The sequence below is a fragment of the Daktulosphaira vitifoliae genome, unplaced genomic scaffold (assembly GCF_025091365.1).
Source record: "Daktulosphaira vitifoliae isolate Bord-2020 unplaced genomic scaffold, ASM2509136v1 Scaffold_135, whole genome shotgun sequence".
In the NCBI taxonomy this organism is placed as follows: Eukaryota; Metazoa; Arthropoda; class Insecta; order Hemiptera; family Phylloxeridae; genus Daktulosphaira; species Daktulosphaira vitifoliae.
The window spans coordinates 8,044-31,017 of NW_026099704.1; the positions used below are offsets into that span (position 1 = coordinate 8,044).

At 30.1% G+C, this 22,974-nt stretch overlaps 2 long non-coding RNA genes across 3 annotated transcripts; both read right to left on the minus strand.

Annotated features, from left to right (window-relative positions):
• Positions 1-1,353: 1,353 nt before the first annotated feature.
• LOC126909130 (uncharacterized) lies at positions 1,354-8,134 on the minus strand. 2 transcript variants are annotated; one of them, XR_007704939.1, is made up of 12 exons: positions 8,053-8,134; positions 7,842-7,877; positions 7,649-7,675; positions 7,551-7,577; positions 7,298-7,324; positions 7,195-7,221; positions 6,996-7,016; positions 6,214-6,240; positions 6,115-6,141; positions 5,574-5,601; positions 3,616-3,791; positions 1,354-1,546 (listed from the first exon to the last, which is right to left on the minus strand). It is a non-coding gene; the product is annotated as an uncharacterized LOC126909130 (long non-coding RNA). The 2 variants fall into 2 exon arrangements; XR_007704938.1 differs by lacking the exon at positions 3,616-3,791 and having other exon boundaries at positions 1,361-1,546; positions 8,053-8,121.
• Positions 8,135-8,432: 298 nt separating this feature from the next.
• LOC126909131 (uncharacterized) lies at positions 8,433-22,178 on the minus strand. Its single transcript, XR_007704940.1, has 6 exons — positions 22,150-22,178; positions 19,729-19,755; positions 19,626-19,652; positions 10,296-10,328; positions 8,537-8,563; positions 8,433-8,460 (listed from the first exon to the last, which is right to left on the minus strand). It is a non-coding gene; the product is annotated as an uncharacterized LOC126909131 (long non-coding RNA).
• Between the last annotated feature and the right edge of the window lie 796 nt (positions 22,179-22,974).

Consider the following 22,974-nt stretch of genomic DNA (forward strand, 5'->3'; position numbering starts at 1 on the left):
AAAAAAAAAAAAAAAACTAAACACATCTTAGTAAAACCAATACCTTCTCAGCTTCGCATCGAAGCTAATAATCTATTATTTTGTGCAATATGAACGTATGATACTATAATAAAAAACTCTAGAATTGAATTTTTGTTATTTTGTGATCGAATGAGCAGTTTTATGGAAAAAGTACTAAAGACAAATATTATTGAAAATTTAATTCAAAAAATATTTTATTATAAGATATATTTTCCTATCGTTAATACTTTAGGATATAATCGTAAAAAACTACTCAAAAATAAATACGCCCATTTTTTTCATATTGTTGAACTTTTAACTTTTTCGAGGTAAATATTTGACTTATGACTTTTTTAGTAATAACTTTTTTATGCAAAATATTCATATCTACAATTTTTTTCTTATAAACTTTTATGTAAAAGTCATAAATTTTGAGATAAACTACAATTATTGAAAAACTACCCTCATGATTGAATTTTCAACCCTCTTAAGGCACAGCTTAGGGTTGAAAATTAATGAAATTTGACACAAATTATTTTTTTATAGTTTTGAACAAATTCCGGGGGTACCTCAATCAAATTTTGAAGAAAAAAAAAATTCTGCATCTATACATTAAAGACCACCCTAATATACATATTATATTAACATATTATTATATATCTTTTGTTTGATCTTTGGGCTAATCGGCTTTTTGTTCAAATGTACATTTTTCCTTTTGAACTTTTAATTTTTTTTTCTTATTTATCTCATATTTGATGTATAAGACTATGAGTTTATTGTAAAAATTGGGATCCATCTATGACAACTAACCTGTCTAACGTCAAATCAATACATTTAACTATTTTCTCTTTTTGAATTTTCCTGATTTAAATAATAAAAATTTTAATATATTTTTGTTACACTGATTCTGATGTAATATTTTTTCTGTAAAACACTTATTGTGCCCATCATAGTCGGGTACTCCTACCGGAATAAGTGGCCTACTTATGATGACAGCCCGAAGAGGCTTACGCGCCGAAGGCGCGTNTACCGGAATAAGTGGCCTACTTATGATGACAGCCCGAAGAGGGTTACGCGCCGAAGGCGCGTAGAAGCTCGTAGGGCCTATGGTCTGGGGCGAAGACTAGTAGTACATTATAACGTTAGGGATAAACTGTGTATATCATGATACATGTATGTATTTTTATTATTGTAATATATCATTTTACAATTATTACATTATATTATATTATTCAAATAATATTTCTGTTATTACATTATTTAAACGTTCTTTTTTTTATTTATTTACACATTATTACGAAATTAATATTTTCAACAGATTTTTATTGTAATATTTTAATGAAGTACTTGTTAAACATTTTTAGTCTTACATTTTCATTAAATAAATAATTTTACAATATTTTTAATAAATAATTATTTTAGAAAAATTTTAAAGAGGTTGAAAATAATTTTATTTTCAAATAAGTATTACAAAATAATGATTTTTTAGAATAATTATTACATTTTATTAGAATTTTCCATTTGGATTGTATTTTCTAATCTTCACCTGATCAGACAACATAAAATAATTTTATATTGTTGTTTAATACAAAACATAAAGTTATAATTATAGTAAATAAACAATAAATTTAATAACTATACACAAAACAAAAATTTTATTGCTTCATTGTAAAATTGTAAATTTAATCCAATTAATAGTTAAAAATTGTATTTAATTGCATGGAAGTACAAATATATTTCCAATGGACTTCTTTACAAAAATATTTTTCATACAAATTCAAAAAAAAAAAAATTAAATGTAAAATATATAGTTTTTTAGTAAATAATAATACCAATAATACTATTTCTTTTAAAAAAAAGAAAAAAAATAAATTACTTCTTAGTGGGCAGGTAGTACACGTAATAAATAAAGATAATATAAATAAAAAATATAATGTAACTATAAAAAACAAATGTAACCATTATGTATTATCTTGAATAAAATATTATATTATATGAAAAAAAAATGTTATTAATAACTTAAGATCTAAAATATATATAAAACTTTAACAGTCTAAGACCTTATTTGTTTCACTATAGTGCAGTGTTTTTCAACCTTTTTCATTATGCGACCCCCCTGGTATGAAAAAATATTTCGCGACCCCCCCGACCCATCGCTTTTTTATCATGTTCGTTTATTATGATGTATGTGTTACAAATATTCATTCTATACGACATTTTCATGCAGTATAAGTAATATAGTTCGTAAAACAAATTATTTTACAATTACATACATCGAAAACATCATCAATTGATAACTTAAGGAAGTAATTTACGCACATCGGTATACGTACGTACGTACGACCAAAGACGATGCCGGCCGGAGCCGTTCGGCAAGTGTGGTGGCTAGCTTGCAAAATGTTGAGAGTGAGCGAGACACAACGAGCGTTGCGTGGGACAAAGCAATACTCACTCAGTTCACGTCGACGGTTCAATTGTTTGACGACTGTTAGACATTGTTTTCATCTTTCAGTAATAATTACGCATTTGAAGTGATTTGTAATAATTTAAAATGGATAAATTCCTGAAAAGATTGACAGAACCGTCAACTTCTGGTGAAAGTAGTGGCAGTACAACGAAGAAAAAACGTCTTTATGGCGAAAATTATTTGAAATTCGGGTTTACTGTGATTAATAATAGACCACAGTGCGTAATTTGCTTCAAAACTTTATCAAGAGAAAGCATTAATCCATCAAAGTTAACACGCCACCTCAACACAAAATATCCAAATGAAAAAAATGAGCCCTTGGAATTTTTTGAGAGAAAACTACAAGCTCTTCAACATCAAAAAACTGATTTACAAATGTCCAACCTAAATGAAAAAGCGTTGCTTGCTAGTTATCGAATAGCTTTTCGCGTGGCTAAAGCTGGAAAACCTCACACTATTGCCGAAAATTTTATTTTACCAGCGGCTTTAGATATAGCAGAGATTATGTTTGGGAAACAAGAAGTCGAAAAAATCAAAAGTATACCTCTCTCTGACAATACCATTCAACGCAGGATAATTTATATGGCCACTGACGTTCGTGATCAAGTCATAGAAAAAATAAAGGAAAGTACTTTTTTATCTTTGCAATTTGACGAATTCACGGATATTGCGGGTTGTGCGCAGTTTGTAGCTTTTGTGCGTTTTGAATCCAGTGAAAAATTAATGGAAGAAATATTATTCTGCAGAGCGCTTCCCACAAATACTACAGGTCAGTGTTTGTATAACATGTTCCTTGAAACTACGCAAGATATGAATATCGATTAGGCAAATAAATGCATTGGTATTTGCAGCGACGGAGCAAAAGCGATGACTGGTGCAAAGAGTGGATTTATTACTAGGCTGAAAGAACATATGCCTAACGCTCGTTGGGTGCATTGCTGTCTCCATCACCAAGCTCATGCGGCCAAAACCTTCCCACAGGAATATAGCCAAGTTTTAAATATTAGTATAAAGATTATCAATTCTATTAAAGACAAAGCGCTGCAGACACGATTGTTTCGAATTATTTGCGAAGATATGGGGGCACTCCACCAAAATTTACTGTACCATACAGAGGTTAGGTGGTTGTCGAAAGGCAAAGTACTGACCAGAGTTATGGAACTTCGTGCTGAACTTTTAATATATTTACAGCAGGCTAAGTCAGAATACTCTGAATTCATTTGCGACCCGGCATTCCTTTTGAAATTAGCTTTTCTTTCTGACTTATTTGAGCATTTAAATATCTTGAATAAAAGTCTTCAAGGGCGAGATGAAAATGTCATCACTGCAAAAGACAAAACACATGGCTTTACAAAAATAGTTGACTTGTGGTCGTCGTCTATAAATCAAAATAACTTCGATTCATTTTCGTGAACACAATCTTTTGTCAAAGAAGTCGGATGTGAGATAAATATCAAGGAATATATACCTGGTATGAAAATGGTGTTAGATAATTTGAAAGAAGAATTGTGTCATTACTTCTCAGTGCAAGAAATATCGAACAATAATGGACAGAGGTGGATCTTAAATCCTTTCTTAAATGCAGTTATAAATGAGGCTAATTTGCCAACAAAGCTCAAAGAAAATCTGCTAGAATTATCTACCGATGGGATGTTACACTTGGAATTCAAATCTGTTAATATGGATACCTTTTGGTTAAGGAGAAAAAGAGAATGCCCGGAATTAGCAACTGAGGCTTTGAGGTGTTTGATTCCGTTTGCCACCTCATACTTATGCGAGTTGACATTTTCTTCAATGGCCCAAATAAAAAGTAAGCAAAGAAATCGCTTGAATTTAGAGAACGATTTAATTCTATGTGTTGCAAATACAGTAAAGACATTACCCTTAAAAATTGTAAAAATTTACCTTGTTCCCCGTAAATGGGGGAAACCTCCAAAAAAATTACAAATTTACAAATCGCTAATTTTCGAAATTTTTTCAATTTTTTTTACTAAAAACTGCCGTTTCTTTTTTAAAAATGAACATTTCAATATAATTCTTTCTTTTATAGATGTATGATGTCATTACCTATCATTTGGTATATTTTTTTTATAAATCTGACTTTTTACATGCCTACAGGGGGGATTCAAAATGACAACTTTTTCACAAAAAATTGACTTTTTCAACTTAAATTTTGAAAGTGTTCCGGAAAGTCTGACACTTTTATATATATCTTAAATTAAAGCTAATGTAATCTACTTTATTATGTAAAAAAAAAATTTCGGACTTTATTTTGTCTTCACGGTGAAAATGGCTACCAAATGCTATTATTGTGTGAAANACTTTATTTTGTCTTCAAGGTGAAAATGGCTACCGAATGCTATTTTTGTGTGAAAATTTTCGATTTTGTATTTTACATCTTTAACTTTATAACGCTATAACTTATTGAAAAGTGTATTGATCAACATAATTTTTTTATTGGAAATACTATATTCTAATATTCTATTTTCATTCGACATACTTTATCTTAATCACGATATTAATAAGGAACTAGCAGTTTATGAAGCTTTTGGAATAATCCACCAATTTTTTAAAATTAAACACTATCTAAAGATTTGCATCGAAGCGTTTTTTTTTNTTAAACACTATCTAAAGATTTGCATAGAAGCGTTTTTTTTTTATAGTGATTTTAATCACTGTCAGATATCATTATACTTGATCCAACTATGCCATGTCACCACTGTGCCGCGACCCCCCTGTGCTGGGTTTTTAATTATAATTGTTTTTTTTCTGAAGTTCTCTTAACTTCTGGCGAACAACAGAAGCTTCGCGACCCCTCAGGTTGAAAAACACTGCTGTAGTGAATCAAATAAAAATCAACGTTGTCCAACTTGTTAAAATAAGAAATTATTCTGTTAAGAGGAGCGTGCATATTATAATTTTATTAACCAATAGAAATGTAAAATAACAGGAAGTGATATAAAATTTTTAACAAGGACATTAAGTGGTATTTGAGCTAGTAGTTCAGGACAATCAACAATATTTTCAATAGTTTTCAAAATAAATTTAATATCACTATTCAATAAATCTTAGATAAAGAGTCCAATATTGCATCTTATGTACTTACTTGTTTCTTGAGGAGCCGGTATTGTCATCTAAACAATAAAAAAAACGAATAAGCGATGTTCAAACATATTCTATATATGTAAATTGTATTTTGTTATCTAAATAATACAATTTTTTTGAAAAATTCAGGGAATGACATCAAAAGTATCAGTATAAATTATTAAAACTTAAGTAATATCATCATCATAAATGAATAAATAATAAATGTCATGTAATAATGTTTGTTTTTATATATTTAATTTCTCACTATTTCTATAGAAATTTAAAAAAAGCAATATATACAACTTAAAGTTCTTTATTTAAATAATTACTCGTAACAAGAGTAATGTCTTCTAAACGAAAATAAACGCTTAATGAGATATGTTTTAACCTATTCTGTATACATAAAATAGGTTAATTAGAAATGCTATAATAATTAATATCCTAAAACAATTCTAATTAAAACATAAATATGTTATTTCCAAATTTTAGCCTCTAATTGAAGTTATATTATAATCTTAATAACAATTTCTATGTATGATAATTCCATTTTCCACTCTTACCAGTATTTTATGAAGCCCTATTGATATCTAAATAACAAATAAGTTAAAATAATATACTTTTAGTAATATCCAGAAGTTATAAATCAAATTATTATTTACTTCTCATAGCTTCGGCCAAGGTATTAACTAAAAAATATACATTATACGTTTAATTTTATATTATTTCTTATTAATAACGTTTTTTAATTCTTAGATTCTGACATATTGTTGGAAATACTGACATTTTTAAGCTAAACCTGTCCCAAATGGGTAGTATTATCGTAGACAAACGGAAAATAAGTAATTACTGGTTTTACAAACGTGTGATTTTTTTAAAAATTTGTCCATGTAAATTATAGACTGATTTTGATAATTATGCTTCAAAATAACATTTTTAATCTAGTTTAAGTTATCATCACTAAACATTTGAAAAACTCCATTCAATTTTAAACATTATATAAAATATCTCAAAACTATGAGACTGTAAAAAAGGCATTTTCAATTTTTTTTTTAATCTTATAACTGCTATAACTTTATTTTTAATTTACTGTTCCTAGTAAAATTTTAACCGAATAATGTAATGGCAATAAACTTTCTTTGGTATGCTTAGTATGATAATCGAATATTGTTCCACTATAAGATATTGGCCGAGAAATTTTACATTTTAGTAAAAATTCAGTTTGTTGGTTGGCTATGATGAAATTCGCAATAGACGAATCGTTGAATAAAATATGTTAAATTATTAAAAATATAAATAAGACAAATTTATCAACAATCAAAAAACTTTAATGTGCCATACGATACAATTTGTCCAATATCACGGAACATTTTTGAAAATTGAAAATTAAGGAATTAAAAAAATATATTATATACGCTTGAAAGTTCTCTAGTTAAATACTTACTCAAAACTCGAGAATTGTCATCTAAACAAGTATATAAACACTGAATAAGCTATGTTTAAACCTATTCTGTAATTACATATGTTGTTCTCAAACGTTATATTTTTAAATTTTACATAAGAAAAATTAGCCTCTAATATGAAGTCATATTGAGATCTAAATAATAAATTCTATAAATGTTAATTCCATTTTCCGCTCTTACCACTATTATATGGAAACGCATGGATAACTAAATAACAAATAAGTTAAAATAATATACTTTTAATATAATCAAGTGCATATAAATCAATTAAATTATAATTTACTTCTTATAACTTCACTGAAGTCATTAGCTAAAAACAAATACATTTTATGTTAATTGTTTTTTAACAATAAACTTTCCTTTAGTATTCATAGTATGAAAATACAATAAAGAATTATTGTTCTACTATGAATAAATTAGCCGTCAAACATTTTTTAAACAAAAAAATTTCTAAAAAAAATTAGCCTATAACTTAAAGCCACATTAAGATCTAAATAAAATATTCTATGTATACTTATTCCATTTCCTCTTCTTACCATTATAAGGTGAAGTCCTATTGATAACTAAATAACAAAAGAGTTAATATAATAATTTTTAGTAATATCCAGTGGATATAAATGAAATTATTATTTACTTCTCATATTTTCGGCCAAGATATTTACTAAAAAAAATACATTATAAATATAATTTTATATGTCCGAACTTATATGTTCAAACTTTTAAATGTATAAACGTAATTTTAATGAATATCTCATGATAAACCTGACTAAAAATATTTAACTAATATAAACATGTTATAGAATATAAATATGTGCTATTTTACTCACAATCGTTAGTTACTTCAAATGGCATAATGGATGTTCCTAAGTAATATAATATTTTATTAATAACTTGAAACAATAACTATTATAACATAAATATAATATTTTATATAGAGCAATGTAAAATCTTGTACTGTCTTTGAAATGGCAATGATAACAAGTTAAACCTAAAATATTACACTTAGTTATTATACTACAAATAAATTTTTATATTCACTTTGTCGTTCAATCAGTATAGAAAAAATACCAGTGTTATTATTATTTGCAAATAACTCAAAAATTACGATTTTTCAGTTATGTACAACGACAAAACTGTACTGAACAAGCGATATGTTAACTTATATTAGTTGTAATTGAATATTCTATAATTCTATTTCTATATTTATATTTCTATATTCATAACATTTGATATTCTCAAACGCTATATTTTTAAATTTTACATAAGAAAAATTAGCCTCTAATATAAAATCATATTGAGATCTAAATAACAAATTTTATGTATGTTAATNTACATAAGAAAAATTAACCTCTAATATAAAATAATATTGAGATCTAAATAACAAATTTTATGTATGTTAATTCTATTTTACCCTCTTACCACTATTATCTGAAGTCGTATTGATCACTAAATAAGAATTAAGTAAAAATAATATATTTATAGTATTCTCCAATGCATATAAATCAATTAAATTATTATTTACAATTCAATTCTTCGACCAATTCATTAACTAAAAAAAATTACATTTTATGATTAACTCTATATTTACAAAATTGAATATGCTTAAACGTAATTTTATTGAATATCTCACGATAAACCTGCCCATACAGTAATTTTTGTATGAAAATTTCTGCATTTCAATGGCATTTATCATTCTTTGATTTTGAAAAAGTTCCGGAAATTCTGATAACATTAAATGGAGCTTTACTTAAAGTTTATATAATAAACGTAACATTCAAATGAATATTTTCCTCATAACTTATTTTCTTTGCATTGTCATTAAAGTCAAGAAATTAGTACGATTTTTGTGTACAAATCGGAAAGTTAAGTTATAATTAATTAAAATTATAACTATATTAAAAATATTAATTATTTAAAAACTAAAAAATATTAAACTCAATAGCCACAAGAAATGCCTGAAAAAATCGCAGATATAATATTTAATACCTTATTATATTATAGAACAAGATAAAAAACGCTTTTCTGGGAAAATAACTTAGTGTGCTTGGATTTTGAAAATTTGTTTTTTCAACGAAAGTATTCGGTCACCAGACTCCGGTAAAATTATTGGCGAAGGTCGAAAAATGTTTGCTGCTTGTCTGCTCGCCTTTTAAAATTTCTACCGTTTTCGATTAAAACGCTCGCTGACGCCAGCGTTTTACGATTTAAGATTTGAAATTTTCACCAGGCCCGCCTAATGACATTTCTGAGATATGATAAAAAAGTCAATTCAGTCCTTTCATATTTAACTGTTTTACGAGCTTTTTTTTTTTTTTTTAAGTCCGCATTGTTTTAATATGCGCATTGACTCATTTTTGTGCATGCGTTTATTCATAACCTTAATTTTATGGTGTAACATGTATTTTTATTAGGACACTATTTTGTATTTACACATAGGACTATATTTTTTATATATATATTTTATATAGGAATGTTATATGTTATATATAAATTTCAAGGCGGTTATTATTAAATAAGTTTGAACTTTCATAATCAGAACAGTACATTATTAATAATCTTTTTTTTCTCATATACGATTTATGAGTCTATGAGTTTATCGTTTAAATTGGGATTCATCTGTGACATCTATGCTGTCCAACATTAAATCAGTGTTATCAATATTTTTATCAAAATTAAATTTTTGAAATAGTCCCACGTTTAATAACCTGCTCAATTTTTTGTAATTATTCTATAATATTAACACAATTATCATAATTAGAATATTAATAATTTTTGTGTATACCAAGGGTATATTTAAGGGAGATATGGGCCCCCCTTGAACCAGCGCAAGCAATATTTTTTTAGGCAACTTCTTGAAATAAGGACCTAATGTCCTTTTTTTTGGTTATCACTTTGATTTTTTACAAAAAAAATTTTAGAGCATGTTTAACAAAGTAAAAAAATATTAAATACCCTCCTACAATAATTTTTGAATACGCCCAAAGGGCATACCGCCCGGGTCATGGGCGGAGCGCATGCTAGGTGTAGACTAGTAATTAATATTATAATATAATTTTATTATATAAGTTATATGAATTGTTTAAATAAAAATATTTTCAAGGAGGACATTTTTTACAAATTAGTGTCTAATGTATAGTTAAATGACGAGGAAAAGGTATAATACTACTTAATACAAAGTCTAGGCGACCGTATAGCTGGCAATAAAGATACATTACAATTATTATGTAGGCCTAAAAAATTTTCTTAGATAAAGAGTCCAATATTGCCTCTTAAGTACTTACTTGTTTCTTGAAAAGTCCTATTGTGATCCAAATCTCAAAAAAGTTAAAATAAAAGATTTTAGTAATATCCACTGAATAAATGTATACATGGATTAACTTATAAATAAGTTAACCAAATTAATATTTACTTGTATCACCTAAGTGCAAGTTACTTAATAAAATAAAAATTTACATTATATGTATAATATTTTCTATGTTTAAACGTAATTTTTGCAGGAATATTTATGCATATTAATAACATTTTTTCTTTTGCAAGTTTTGAACATGTTTCAGAAATGTTTAAATAGAGCCTTTATTAAAGTTTATATAATAAACTGCACATTGAACTAATTTTTTTCCTTTCTTTTTACGGTCATCTAAGTTAAGGAATAAAATACAATTTTTGTATACAAATCGTAAATTTAGGTTATTTGAATTGATGCAAAAATTTTTTTCAAGGAAGATTATTTTATAATTGCGTGTCTATTTTAAAGTCAAATGGCGAGGGGCACAGAAACACTAATAATTATTTTTATCACTATTTATCAAAATTCATTTTTTATATTGTATGCCTTAAAAAGTTCTATTACATTTATTTGATAATTTGGAAATATTTTTAGCTCCCTTGTGAAGTTGAAAAGATATTATATTACTTTGATGTATTATCTTTGTGTCCACTTTTTCTCAACTCTCAATTTTGTAAATCAGTATTTTTTTTACTTTTTCTTACTTTTTTTCTTAAAACTATCATAATGAATAATTTTTTGAACTAGATTTAACAGTTATTTTTATCTATGTGTTTTGCACAGAGCCTGCATTGTATATTTTACAGTCGTATAAGCTCGGGGTACGAAGTTCGAATACCGTTGGACGAAATAACTTTTTTTGCATTTATTTCTTAATTCTTTTTTGAGGTGGAAAAAAATTCCACAATGAATAATGAGAAATAACATTAGTAGGGTAAATTAGAGAGAGCTGTCCTCCATCTCATACACTTGCTAATCATTCGTGTTGTATCGAAGAAGTGTGTTCGGAGGTATTAAATCCTACGTAAACTATCCTAATGCAATGGAAGGGGGAACGACGAAACCTAGCGTAAACTAACTATGGAGCGAGGGTTAGTCTTCCTTCAACAAGTCCTAAACAGTGAGGGGGTAATGAAAACATAAATTAACTTAATGGGTAGTGTGAGGATAACACCCGACGTAAACTAACACAACTTGCCGTATGCCTATAAATTGTATGTAATAAATGGATTATTATGCGGAAAAATAAAATGATTTTCTAGGGTAGGTACGCCTTAATCCTTGAACGTACGTATAGAACACGTTGAGTTTGATTTTAGTGGAAGGGCGTAGAAAATTTCGCAAGCTATCGAGATTTTTTGCGCGCCGTGATACTCGACCTGGTCGTCAGACTCTCTGAAATCGTAGGTAACCATCCGATCAAGTATAATCTCAAATTGAAGGCCTCATACCATATACCGCGATCGAAAGAACTGCCCGAAGTCCGTGCCTTCAAGACATGGTATAGGGCATTTCTATCCGATGATGATTTTGAGATTATGCTCGCCAAGGAAGACACATACCAAGTGAGGGGTAGCGGCATTACTTTATAGAATATCGACGGCCTTATGCTCAGCGTATACAAGTATACGCCCCTCGCAATCTCATCATATATTCCGATTCCGCAAGAAATTAATCATAGAAAAGCAATCATCAACTTACAGAATATCTATCAGTCTTGAGTCAAGTGATCCATTTTGGCGATTCACGTTAAGGGAGACCACAAATATCGCGTTGATCGAAAATATTTTAACAAGAAACACAGGTATGATATCACGGGATTGATGTTTCCCACACCTGTGTCCCAATTTAAAATATTTGAGCGACGAAACCCTAAAGTGCCTGTCAACGTGTACGGCTTGGAACGAGACTACGTTAAGATGAAGTGGTTGTTATATCCGCTAAAAATCGCCAACAAAGAGCAACAAAATCATATTGACCTGTTGTATATTGGTGGCTCTGAAAAATCACGTATACATTTTTGGAGGCTCGCGCGCAGCCAAAAAACCCAACATCATGACCGTATGTACACTTGTAAACGTTGATTCACCAGCTGTCATGATGTGCCTAAGAAGCATATTCTTTGAGATCAACATGCGTTGAATCAACACAAGTCGATATACGGCAAGGACAAGAGGAAGAGGTCACCAAGGCATTTGTGATGGCTGTAACTGAAGTGACGCGCAACATTTCTAAATTGTTGCGTAGAACCAACGTTCCTATCCAAATGTGCTGTCGATGGTGTGGACAGGAATGGGGAGAAAGCGGTATGTGACTTATACCGCACGGCATTCAAGGATTCCAACCCCAAAATCTTAGACCAGTGTCATCTATCGGGCCGATTCAGACAGACGTTGTGCAATGCTAGAAACCTGAAATTGAAGACGGTCAACTTTGTGCCGTGCTTCTTGCACAATCTTTCAGGTTATGACGCGCATTTTCTCGTCACTGAATTGGGGTACGACAACCAAAAGATTTCGGTCANCTGAATTGGGGTACGACGACCAAAGGATTTCGGTCATATCGAATTCCGAGGAATTATATTTTGGTCACAAAATACGTGACATAACTTTTCCATACGGTTCGTCAACACCTTTCGGTTCATGGCCTTCTCCCTGTCCACCTTGGCCGTTAATCTAATGACGACCAATTTCGTTCAATTCCGAGAGAAGGCCAAGGTGTTCCATCCGGAAGACATGCCGTTGGTGACACGTAAGGGTGTATACTCCTACGAGTACACTGATAATTGGGCTAAATTGGACAAAATAGCGCTACCACCTCAGGACCCTTTCAATAGTCAGTTGAGTGAGTCTAATATCGATGACGACGAATATAGACATGCCATGGAGGTGTGGAACCGTTTCAGCTGCTCAACCCTCGTTGAGTACAGCATCCTGTACCTTAAGCTGAACCACGTACTTGGAGAGGGATAGCGGCTTTACTTTTTCGCATATCGACGGCCTTATGCTCAGTGTACACAAGTATACGCCCCTTGCTGGCTCATAAAAGAAAAGCAATCATCAATCCACAGAATATCACTCAGTCTTATTTCAAGTGGTCCATTTTGGCGATTCACGTCAAGGGAGACCACAAATATCGCGTTGATCGAAAATATTTTAACGAGGAAATCCTAACGTGTCTGTCAACGTGTACGGCTTGGAACGAGACGACGTAAAAATGTTATATCTACTAAAAGACGCCGACCAAGAGCAAAAAAATCGTTTTGACCTGTTGTATATTGGAGACTCTGAAAAATCACATTACGCGTACATTACAAATTTTTGGAGGCTCGTGCGCATCCAAAAAATCAAACATCATGGTCGAATATACACTTGTAAACGTTGCTTCACCAGCTTTCATGATATGCCTAAAAAGCATATTCTTCGGCAAAAATAAACCAATTTTACCAGTTATGCTAGCAGAGGGCAGTATGGTCGAATTTGATGTCTGGGTAAATACTCAACAGTTATCGTTCGTCATCTACGCTGACTTTGAGGCCTTGCTGGAGCAAACAGACGATCAATGGGTGCCTATATTAGGACTGTGCACACCCAACATCCCATGAGCTACTGATTTATGGTGAAAATATCGGACGATGTGCCCTCCGAGCTCCTCAAACGCTACGCTATACTACAATCACCGGTGATATACCGTGGGTCTGAGGATCGCGAATAGGTCGCCAAGGTATTTGTAATAGCTGTAACTAAAGTGACGCGCAACATTTCTAAATTGTTGCGCAAAACCAACGTTCTCATCCTAATGTCTGTCAATGATGTGCGCAGGCACGGGGAGAAAGCGGTATGTGACTTGTGCCGAACGGCATTCAAGGATTCCAACCCCAAAGTCTTAGACCAGTGTCATCTATCGGGCCGATTCAGACAGAAGTTGTGCAATGCTTGTAACCTGAAAGGGTAGACGGTCAACTTTGTTCCGTGCTTCTTGCACAATCTTTCAGGATACGACGCGCATTTTAACGCCACTGAATTGGGGTGCGACGACCAAACCATTTCGGTCATACCGAAATTCCGAGGAGAAGTATATTTTGGTCATGAAATACGTGACTTCTTCATACGATTCGTCGACACCTTCTGGTTCATGGCCTCCTCCCTCTCCACCTTGGCCGGTAATCTAATGACGCCCGATTTTGTTAAATTCCGGGAGACGGCCAAGGTGTTCCATCCGGAAGACATGCCGTTGGTGACGCGTAAGGGTGTATAACCCTACGAGTTCCTATATAGTTGGGATAATTTGATGAAACGGTACTATCACCCCGCGACGCTTTCTATAATCAGTTGAATGAGTCGAATGTTTGGGTTGGCTTCCGATGGTGCTTGGCTAAAACCATACATCGAGTTAAACATTATGCTATACCACCATCACAGGAAGGTTAATACAAATATAGTAGTATTTTTGAGTTATACTCGTTGAAAAAAAATATTGTTAAAATTAAATATTGAAAACATAATTTGTAAAAATATGTGCTCTAGAATAAATAGTTTTCAGATTTTTTTTTTTGTTAAATAGTTATAAATAAATGTTTGTAGTACATATGTAATCGTTAATAGTTTTAAAATGTAATATAATATAAAAAATTGTATATAAAAACACCACGTGTTGTTTGTATAATTGTTTATCTATTTTAACTAAATGTTTTATTAAAATAAATATCAAAAAAAATGATGGGCACTTTATATAAATTATATACTTTATTATTGATCGAATCTATCCATTTATTATGTGAATTATCCATACCAACAAACTTGACAAAACAACTGTCTTTATTTTTCTTAATGATCTTTTGCACTAAATAGACTTCTGGAAATTGAGTCTATCTCATAGAAACAATCATTTATAGGTCTGTTGTTTTCATCAGTCAGCTCGTACACGACGGGATTTGTATCACGAATTTTTGCGATTGTAAAAACTTCCGATGTCCAATTTTGTGTATATCCTTTATGCCCACTCAGATGAACTTTATCTCCAATATTAAACTTTTTATTGTATTTTAAATTAGGTATCCGTTTACATTTCCAGGATTACGTTATGCTATAACAGGAGTTTTTTTCTACAGCGCCATGCTTTGTATTAGTGTAATTTGTTATTAAATCCGCTATAATGTTTATCCAAGTGTATGATCTATTAGTAGTAAATTTTTTCAACATTTTTTCTTTTAGTGTTCTATCAAGTCGTTCCACAACAGACGCTTTCATTGTAGAGTAGGTTGTCTAATGATTTATATTTTTGTTCTTCATGAGGAACTGAAATTGTTTGTTCGAAAATTTTAAACCTCAATCTGTTTGTAATTTTTTTGGAGATCTATTGTACAAGATTTTCTCAAAAGCCAACATAACTTCTGTCTTGATTTATTTTTTAAAGGCTTGCCCATGCATATTTTGTATAAACTTCAATAATCGCTAAAATAAATGTAAAATTAAAAATTATTGTAGAGTATTTTTTCATATCTACTAAATCTGCTTGCCATAAGTCTTCTTTGCCGTACTTGCTACTTTCTCTGTTACTTAAATCATGATATTACACCTAGTTTTCGTAAGTCTTCTTCTATTGGCAGTATTTCGTTTCCCACACCTGTATTTCCAACCCTTATTGTAGCGTCAAAAAGTTCTAATCGAACTATAAGGTCATTAGGATCGTTTCAATATACGTATTCCTTAGGTATTTTGTTTAAAATGTTTTAGATTAACACACCACTGGCTGTTTCGGAGGACACAAGAAACTAATGATATATTTATATTTATAGCCTACATTACTTTTCAATATCCCATCTCGACCTAAATGGGCATCAGTGTAAAGTAGTAATTTTTTATAATCCTATAAATCAATTTTATTGAATGAACCAACTGCAGGTTTACTTTTAAATCTAAGTTGATAAATTCCATAAATTAGTGGTTATTTTAATCGTAGTATTGCCCAAGATAAAATAATTATTATTCACATACTTTAAACCGTAAACCGGGTCAAATTCTAACAACCACTTTAATAAATATTTTTGCTGCATTTCGCTAGAAAACGAGCGTTTGGCTTATCGAAATTTTCTATCATTATTTTTTTCTTAGATGTAGAAGGCTCATTTTTAAATAAAATTTCCATCTTTATTTCAACTTCTTCCTGGGATGTAGAGGGTTCGCTAGAGCTATGTATCATGTAAGTTCCTTCTGTTTTTAAGGATATAATTGGATCATTTTTTATTCTAGGACGGGCTTTTTCCAAGTCTAAATAAATAATGACTTTCTATGCTTTTGCTTTTCTTCTGCTTCGACACATTTTTGATGAGCTATTTCTTGAAGAGGTATCACCAGCGGTGACAATGTGTACGTACAAAATTTCTCAACATTTCTATGAACTAACTGTATTTTATTTTTTATGTTTTGTTTAAAGCGTATGATTTCATTCAACATCTTGATATTAACTAAACTTATATCAGTATGAGTCGTCTATTTATACTCGCGTCATTTTTATAAACACATCAAGCCCATCAAGCCATCGATATCGAAAATTGTTGAGGTCATCATCTATGAATATAGTAATAAAACTTTGTATTCATTAAAACTCATATCACTGGAACATTGATCTTCATAAACGTGTTTCATCTTGTTTGTACAGTATAATTATATTAGTGTTATCTCTTATCAGTTGCTTAGGAATTCTAGAATACGTCTGTGTTAGGTAAAAACTATCACCGATATTCTGTTGCCATCGGCAAAATAAATGTGTCATATGATTTTGTTGTTCGCAAATTACATCATCAAATACAAATACAGAGTTTGCTTCTAATTTTTCGGGAAGAGGTACGTTTTCTCTACTGGTGAACATAGATAATTTTATCACATTATCCATAATCTTAACTAATAATTTATATTTATGCCAGGGTTTTCGTGTAAACATACCACAATTTGATGGTCCACATATTATGCATCTTATTATGTTGGGTAACAGTGGTCCATGTTTAGACTCGATGGGGTATGTAGATCCGCGACATTATCGACTGATAGAGAATGTTTCTGTTTCTCAAAAAACATTATTAGCGCACGTTATAATTCGTCAAGCGATTAAATATAAATGATGAAAAACTAAAAAACCTTTACAGTTATAAATTTAAAATGATGCGAACGAGACGTGTGACGAAGCGAAGTGTAGGACGTGGTATTGTTATTTCAATAATTAATCGATTGCCCATTGATTTGCATGTTCAGGGGTATCAGTATTACGGACCAAGCACAAAAATTAATAAAAGGCTAATACGCGGTGATCCTGGAATAAATAAACACGATGGAACGTGTCGTGAACATGATATTGCGTACGCATGAACAAATGATTTATCGGAACGTCATTTGGCTGATTACAAGTGGGAAATACGCGCATAGGACCGCGTAAAAGCAAACGATAGTTCATTTGGAGAAAAAGTTGTTGAGTATGCTATAACAAATACCATGAAAGCTAAAAGAAAAATTGAAATGGGCTTTGGTAGTGTACTACGAGTTGGACGTAAATCTATGCGTCATTTAAAAGATATTAACAGAGCGGCAAACTTAACATTAGTAGACGCTCGTATTGCGGTAAAGGAAAAACAAAAATTTAAAACACCTCGCACTATCAGAGTACCTTAATTTGGTGGTGTGCTACCACTCACTCCCATTTTTTCTGGACTTTCATTTTTAGGATCGTTGGCTGGTGGAGTATCGAGTATTGTAAAAGCTGCACATGAAGTCAGAAATAAACGCTAATTCGAATAAACCATTGAAAATTGTTAATGCATTATACTTGCACCCATATGCTAGGAAGAAGAAGGGTAGATGATTCTATTTGAAACATAAAAAAAACTAACATCGACACTACCCAAGCAACGTGTACTCAGCGACTTAGATTTTATAAAATATGCTGAGTCATTCGGAATCAGTGATTTTCGTGGTGTCTTTTTAAGAGATAAGTTGCCTGTTAAACCCAAAATATACGAGATTGCAGTTGTTAATTTGGATGTTGACCACGGAAAAGAAACGCATTGGGTAGCGTATTTCAAGAAAAGCAAGGACTTGCCGTATTTCGACTTTTTTGGAAATTTACCACCTCCACTAGAACTTGAAAATATTTCACCAGTTTGCGCGTGAAATACAATTATTATCAAAAATAATTAGAAATAAAAATATAACACAAACATTTGCGGTCAGCTGTGTTTAAAATTTTTTAAATCGCAATACTCAAATCGCTGACTGTTACGCTGCATGGAACAATATCGGAAGTCACATCAAGTTTTTTCCACCAATAGACTTTACTGGAGCACCAGAGGTTGCGTTGTTGGGATTTTACGGATGTAATTCAATACTAAATATAGACAAGTTAAACAAAACATTCACTCTGATAAAATCATATAACGAGCTTCTTGAAAATAACATGGAAATTAAAGTGCCTGAAGGCACTTATGAACTTGAAGACATTAGTAAATATCTAGAAGAACGTCTTCAGTCGTATAAAGTCTCATTTATGTTGAAGGCTATTAAAAACACTTTAAAATCTGAATTTAAGTGTAGTTGACAGATAAATTTAAGCGTTGAAAATATTATTAGTGGTATTTTAGGCTCCCATCGAGAGATACCCAACACAAATAAAATACATATATCGGAATAAGTTGCTAACATAAACAATTTAATTAGTATAAAAATAAATTGTAACGCTGCTTATGGTGCATTTAAACGGAATTCTGATTCATACAGTTCACGAGTTTAATCAAGGAGTGCCAGCTGGTTACTGTATTATTGAAAATCCTAAAAATATAATATACTATCCATTAATTTACTTAAGTAAAATTCTTCAATAGGCAACTTTGGTATTAAATTTTTTATTTAATATGCTACAAAAAATTTTATCTTCAATTTTAGATTAATTGATTGTGTTCATTATACAATGGTATTATTATATAAAAAAACTCAAATAAGTTCTTATGAAAATTAATTTTGTATTTTTGGAAGTCATTAAAGGGACATAAAATTTTGGATGAACGATATTAAGTAGTTTATCATATATTACTCTATTGAGTAATTTACTATGGAAATCTATCTACAGATATGCAACAAAGCTATTCTTATGATAGTGATTTTAATCACTATCGGATATCATCTAAACTTGTCTCAACTATGACACTCCTACACTGTGCCACGAACCCTCTGTGCTACAGTTTATTTTTAAGTTTTATTAAGGAAAAAATAGCCATTAACTTGAAGTAATATTAATTTTTAAATAAAAAAATGTATGTATTTATTTTTTTACTACTTACTATAATAATCTGAATTCCTAACGATATCTAAATAACAAATAAGTTACAATAAAATATTTTTAGTATTATCCAATGCATATAAGTTCAATAAATTATTATTTACAATCAAAATTCTGGAGCATTTCACCAACTAAAAAAAATCACATTTCATGATTAATTTTACATTTACAAAATTTTACATGCTTAATTTAAAGAATATCCCATGATAAACCTACCCAAAAAGTATTTTTATATGAATATTTCTGCATACTTATAATATTTTTTCATTCTTAGATTTTTTAAAAGTTTCAGAAATTATGTCATCTTTAAATAGAGCTTTATTTAAAGTTTATATAATGAACTTAACGTTGGAATAAATATAGCCCTCAGAACTCACTTTCTTTGTACGGTTTTTAAAGTCAAGAAATGAAATATGATTTTTGTGTACAAATCGAAAAGTTAAGTTATATGAATTGTTGCACAAAAATATTTTCAAGAAGGACACGTTTTTAGTTAATGGTATCTAATCTATAGTATAATGACGTGAAAAATGTATACTGCTATTCAATAAAAAAATTTCGAAAATCCTGATAACGTTTAAATAGGACTTTAATTCAAATTTAATCAGAATACTCAGTAAGTAAAGAAACAGGTCAATTGTTATATATTCATTAAATACATTTCACTTATTTTATACAGTCCACTCTCTACTTCTTTCTCCTGCATGATTAGAGACAACAGGAAAGAACGTTAACTAACCCGCTTATTATCACCAAATATTACGTTCACAACACTATTCATCAAAATTTTTCTTGTATGTAAAAACTGAGACATATTTTTAAAAAGTGTATTTTTAAGTTTTATGTAGAAAATATTAGCCTTTAAATAGTAGTTATATAAAGATTTAAACTTCAAATTTTATGTTTCGTATATCCATTTCCCCTTCTTATTAATATAATCTGAAGTCATATTGATATCTAAATAACAAATAAGTAACAATAAAATATTTTTAGTATTATCCAGTGGATATAAATTCAAAAGTATTTTTTTTAAATCGGTTATAATCTTAGTAATATAGCAAGTGGACATTTGTCGGCCTACAACAAAACGTGGTTTGCCGTTTGCCTAACGACTAACTATGGTACAGTGGTCGCCACCAACTAGGCGAAATTTCACACCTATCAGATATGATTACTGGACCATTGATGGAATTTAATTTTAAATTAATTAATAATTTAATTTCAATTATTGTTTTAAATATAAATCATTCTAACACCTTGTGGTATATAACTACAATTATTATAATTGAAATTGTAAGTGGTTGATATGTAAAACATATGGGTCAAATCGCCAACTTAAAGAGTATTATATCAAACGGAAGAGTATCAAAAGAAAACTAATAACATGTTGTCTGAAAACAGCGTGGAGTGAAATTTTATTCTAGCGCGCTCGACTCACTTTGGTAGCCTATGGGAGACAGGAGTAAAATCGATGAAATATCTATTGAATAGGGTGTTGCACATTTATTTTGTAAATAGCTATTTACTGTAAAGCAGAAGAATGCTTCAATAGTCGCCCATTAATATTTATATCCTTTGATCCAAGCGACTTGTTTTAAATCACTCCTGTTCATTTCCTCATTATTCATTCTCTAACTGCCCTATCTGAACCGGTTTAAACGAACATATCTAATAACTGTTTAACAAGTTGAAAGCGTATTTCTCAATATTTCAAAAGTATATGGAAGCACTGGTGTCGGAAATATTTAGCTCAATTGTAGAAAAGAACAAAATGGGATTCTGAGACAGTACCTAAGATAAAATTAGGCACCAATGTGCTTCTCAAAAATGTGAATCTTCCGTCTTTTAAATGGCGCGCCATGGCTTGGTTGTGTCGTAAAATTAGTAACAATAGAAGATAGCGTCATTCGGATAGCTAACGTTTAAACCACGAATGGTTTTTTTCGATGAGAGGTTAGTTGTGTACATTGCCAATAGAAGAAAATTAATTTTGTCGATTTTGTAAAAAATATATGTATTTTTGATTTGTTTAATAATTATTATTAGTTATTTGTATTCTATACGATAAAACATTTTATTAACGCGTTGTTTGATTATTTATTTTTATATATAAGTACGTATTTTTTTTTTTTAATACTATTAACTACTAAATTATCAATAACTCTTGAGGACAATTCTCCAAGGCCGGCGTACCGATACGGTATAGCTTAGATTTTTATTACTATTGTTGATAAGCATAAGGTAGAATTTTACTCCACAGTGAAAAACCAGTCACCGAACAAATGTCGTACTAGGAGATTATAGTAAAAATTTGTTGAATTGATTTAAAGCATAATTGGCTCGGGTTACTACTTTTTCATTATTAGTAAATACAGTTTACAATCGCAACACATCCTTAAATAAATCAATCTTAAATGGTATGTTATAATGTTTATTTGTATTTCATAAAATTCTTAATTTTTCTATAGGAATTAGAATAATAATTATTTTATATATAATTTAAAGTTCTTTAGTCAAGTACTTACTTAGATTATGATTAATAACATTGACATCTAAACAAATATATAAACATTGAATTAGCGATTATAAAACATATTCTATGTATAATATTTCTACTTTTTATGACATCACTATATATAGATACCTACCGATTATTGTCAGTTATAACTTTATATACTGATATGCTTTAATTATGATAGTNTATAGATACCTACCGATTATTGTCAGTTATAACTTTATATACTGATATGCTTTAATTATGATAGTTTATAAGGCACAATCAGGCTGCATTAAGGAATTGTGCCACTCGGCATACTCAATTCTGCCACCCCCATTGATCTTTTTTCACTCATCAAAAAAATTTTCTCTATTTATTTATGCAAAAATATAAATAAAATCATCAACTCTATAATTTATATAGTATCATATTTCAGTGTCTTCACTAAAAACTGCTGCCCAGTGAACTCGCATACAATACCCTCCTAAATACGGCATTGGACATTATATTAAGTGGACGTTAAATAAAAAATTTAAAAGCCATTTACAATTAAAAACAACCAAAAACATATTTTGCAATGCCGGCTATATTTGTGCCTTTAGTATGGGCAATTTGCGAATAAATATTGTTTGTTTATTACTTATATTAATCTTATCTTCATGATTAAATTACAAAATATAATTTTAATTGTTTATTTTAAGAAATGATTATTGTTAATGATAAAAAATGACGTTATAGACATTCCAAAACTCTGGAACATTTGCTTTAGCTCAACATTTCAGCATTTGAAGTAATTATAAATATAATTATACATTTTTAATTTTTACTAATTTTATATATTTCTCCCCCAAGA